Consider the following 4,645-nt stretch of genomic DNA (forward strand, 5'->3'; position numbering starts at 1 on the left):
CCGGATAAAGAATTGTAATCATTCCAATCTTTTTAATGTGAAACAATATTGGTCTCATTAACACATTTTTTTAAATTTCTCCACACGATCCTTATCTTTTTATAATGTTATGTTTTCACTTGTTGTAACATGTTCCATATTTCCCAAACATATATAGAAGGATGAAACAGTATTTTACGATTCTGACAATGTAATCAAAACAACATCCACTGACGGAAAATTACACATTAAGAGAGACACAAACTAGGGTTCAGTAGAAGCCTGATTTATAGGAGGAAATAACCCCAGGCTACAGATAGGATTACTTTGTAGGCAACATTGACATCAACAAAAAAAACTGAGGCTGACTTTATAACCCTGACAAGACATTTATATTCCATTTTCTCTCTGTGTCCCACATGACTCCTACAAGCAAAACATTGGTATCAGCTATGGTAGGGCTGTGGTATGATATTTTGCACATAGTGGGATGAGTTGATCCATTTTGTCTCCGATTTCTCCGGCTTTAACCTGACTTGCACTGAAAAAGGGTTCCCAGGCACGGCGCCAGGATTCCCAAGGAGAGTCCAGACATTTGCCTTGTGCCACTAGGACCCGAAAAGACGGAAACACATTAATCACAGAAAAATTACAGGCGAAGAAAGAAAGAAAGCGATAGTTATGTAGAGCTTGGCTTTGTGCCTATTACACTTGGCGATAACAACCAGGCCAGAGGTCCAGTCATTGGAATTGTGACTCGGTCGGCCGGCTGAAGTCACTGCTACGGGCAGATGCTGAAAATAACACTTTCAGGGAAGTGATTAGTGAGTCGCTTAGCTTATTTGTCCTCTTTCCATTTTAAGTGTTCATGTTTTATGCACACACACAAACACAGTCGCTGACCTCATGAGACAGACTGATAAAGTTGTCAGACAGAAACAACCACATGTTGTGCATGAACCCGCTCCTCTTAATGTGACAGTACCACCCGCAGACTGAGACCGCAAAGGCCAAAGCTAGAGAGAGAGAGAGAGAGAGAGAGAGAGAGAGAGAGAGAGAGAGAGAGAGAGAGAGAGAGAGAGAGAGAGAGAGAGAGAGAGAGAGAGAGAGAGAGAGAGAGAGAGAGAGAGAGAGAGAGAGAGAGAGAGAGAGAGAGAGAGAGAGAGAGAGAGAGAGAGAGAGAGAGAGAGAGAGAGAGAGAGAGAGAGAGAGAGAGAGAGAGAGAGAGAGAGAGAGAGAGAGAGAGAGAGAGAGAGAGAGAGAGAGAGAGAGAGAGAGAGAGAGAGAGAGAGAGAGAGAGAGAGAGAGAGAGAGAGAGAGAGAGAGAGAGAGAGAGAGAGAGAGAGACTATCCACAAAGGGAATAAACAAGGTTATTCAGACTTTATAATAAATGGCTCTGCATGTGATACATTGAAACTATCCAACACCTTTAATATCACCATGTAGAAAATATAATGTTAATGTAATAAGGTTATGTTTTCTTTTTCATCTGTGTGTTTGTCTGCCTGTTAGTTAATGAATGGATGCAACTCTTTGTGCTATGGGTCAGGGACGACCCCATTAAATTTTTGTGGGGAGGTTCCAGAAATTCACCTTTTTTGGAACATTGGGAGGATTCTTACAATGTTTTCACCAATTTTCCAAGGGAATAAAAATGGATCTGGATGAAAAAGAAAATTGAGATATATATGCTTCCCTCAGTGCAATGCTTGTTCGGGTTATTTCTACCTGCCATTTAATTTATTGTAAATTACAAGGCTCTTGGAATTTATGGCAAGTAAAAAAGGAAGAAGGTTCCTTAATGCTTTATTCCTCCTCCTCCAAGCAATTACCAAAATACCAATTATGGTTTTAATGCTGTTGTTGATGAGCGATAACAGCATTGATGTTGACATGTCCCAGCAGCTACTGGGTGCTGGTGGCCTTTTTGTACAAAGTTTATTCATCTTGAACTCACTGAAAGCCCAAATCACACCAAATTTGACACTGCACTTCCTTGGGCCCTTAACAATATACATGTCAGGCGTGAAGCAGATAAGATGAACGGTTTTCAAGAAATCCATTTCACACCCAGACAGATTCCTGGAATTAGTTGATAGATTTTTCCCTGCCATATAATTTCCTGTCAAGTAAAAGACACTCCACAAGAAATGGAGGAAGCTATTACATACTTTGTCTTTATTCCTCCTCCTCAAGCCAATTCTAAAATACCAATTATGATTTATAATATGTTATAAGATATCAGTCATGGAATAATGAACTCTTCCACTCCCGGTCTTTATGAAAAAGATTTCAGTGTGCACGACTCCCCGTAATAACCTCTTGCTTCTAAATGCAAAATAGAAAAATCAATTCCCTAAACATTTCCTATAGTGTTTCTGTATTCTTCACATGATTGTTCTCGTCCTTCTCTCTATAGTCCGTTGAAGAAATCGTGACTTCTCCTCGAGAATCCTGGGACAAAAACGCTTTGTCAGACACAAAGGCCGCTTTGTAGCCACACTATCGGGCCAGTGACAGACACTTTGATCTCATTGATCCTTCTCAAGCCTTCCCCTGAAGAAATAGAACTGTATATTTGCAGCTATTACTGTAGTAACTTAAGGAAAGTGACTTTGCTCCAGTGTGTGGTGAGAAACTTTACAGGCAGTCTGGGAAAAGGTGATATAACGCCTCAGAAATTCCCTCCACCAACCCCTTCTCTCCGGCAGGCTACCCCTCACTGACCCTGTTCTTCTGAGGGGGGACGATAAACTGCGCAGCACCAGCCTGTATTTTACCTGAAGGAGGATGATATAGGCTGTGACACACTCAGTAATTACTCCTCTGCAAGGCTCACATTAAAAGTTGGCGAACTCGCTCATTTACTCCGATTCCGGGGCTTCAGGTGTTTGTCCCCCTCTTTTTTTCTAGCTCTATTAATGATTGAATCTGAAGTGAAACACAGGTATTTTACTGAGGACGTCAAATACATCGTAAATAGGACCTTTTCATAGAGGTGATGGATGCATCCATTTATCAAATCTGTCAAACAAAGGACATAGAGGCCATACTGTATAATTGAAATAGATTTTAACCCTTTTTTTGTTTCGGCGGGACAGGATAGTTCATCATTTTATTTTTAAAACTTTAACTTATGACTAGAAGGGCACTCAGTAGAGCACATATGCCGAGGCCCAACGGTCCTCTTATGATATGACATTAAAATTCACTAGATCAGAAATATCAGTCCCTATAATGTCTGATTTTCATCAAGATCCATGAGTTATTCTCTGAGAAATCCAAAACATGTGATCATATTGTAATAATGATCATATAATTTCATTTCTGTATTTTTCCCCCAGATATCAGCCTGGCTGTTGGGATGGCAGTGATGGCTTTCGGCCAACTGGTTCACCATATTGTCCCACTCTGAAATAATTCAACAGTTGATATCAATGATTTCTATTCTTGAAATCCATAGTGAGAATGAAACTAACTGACTTCCCATTGAGGCCCTGACATTTCCTTTAGTGCCACCCTGAGGTCAGAATTTCTGTTTCTTCCATTGTTTGGTTCACTTGCACAACTCTTAACATTGAATTGATCCAATTAGCATAATACAGAACTTCTAACGTGTGTGCAGCCTTTTCCTCTTGGATGAGGAGGAGGACACATTTCTGCTCAGAATAAGAAAAAGACGTTCATTAAACTAAACATCCTGTACGTAACATGAGAGTAGAGGAAGAATGAATGGGAACCTAATAGAACAGTATCATTTACTGACAAGAGATCTTGAAATTATCTGCTGCTATTCATCCTCAGGATCCTTCAGTCAAGACACCTCCGGACTTCAGACGAGCACGACACGGGAAATTCCTCACTTGAGTTTAAACAAGACGTCCAACCAAATCAAGTCAGCTGCCACTGTGGTCTGTTCGTACTGAATCTACTGATGTTCAGAATCACAACTGGCTCAGTCAGTATATAAGAGAGAGAGAGAGATGTGCTTGTGGCTCAGGGTTGCAGACTTCACCACTTTACATGACGTGCACACACACACACACACACATCACCATCTTCTTGTTTTTCCTTTTGTTTCCCCACTTTCTATCCCTCACACAGATGAGATCATGGCGCTGTTTTCATTCCAGCTGCTCCGGTTTGAGGGCATCTGGGAGACGTTCCAGTGAATAGCCCCAGATCACAGGCTCATGCGGAGCCTGCTGCCCAGCCGTGTAATTCTGTAACTCTCAACAGCTGCACAACATCGAATTATGACACTTGACCAAGGACATCAGCTGCGCTGAATTAAATGTGAATCTGTGCACTGCAAAAGTGCAAATGTTCCAAAGTATGAGTGATGTGAAAATATTGCTCAGATACTGTGCTGACTGCATGACTGGTCAAACCACAAGGATTTAGGAAGTGTGATCTTTGAAACATCACTTGAACAACAGGGCAGCTTTTTCACTTCAAATGGAAACTTCAAACGCCTGTGATCCTCTGGGGACATCTTGTGGCCAGAAATTAGTATTACATAAAACAGATACAGCCAGGTGTCTACATAGATATATTTTACTTAGATCATATTAAAGATCTAAGTCCTGATGTGATCCCAAACAAAAGTAATGTAAGGGCTTCTGAAACATTGAATATGTTTAAATTATGTGTTTATAAGGTAT

Source organism: Limanda limanda, chromosome 10 (genome assembly GCF_963576545.1).
Source record: "Limanda limanda chromosome 10, fLimLim1.1, whole genome shotgun sequence".
Lineage (NCBI taxonomy): Eukaryota > Metazoa > Chordata > Actinopteri > Pleuronectiformes > Pleuronectidae > Limanda > Limanda limanda.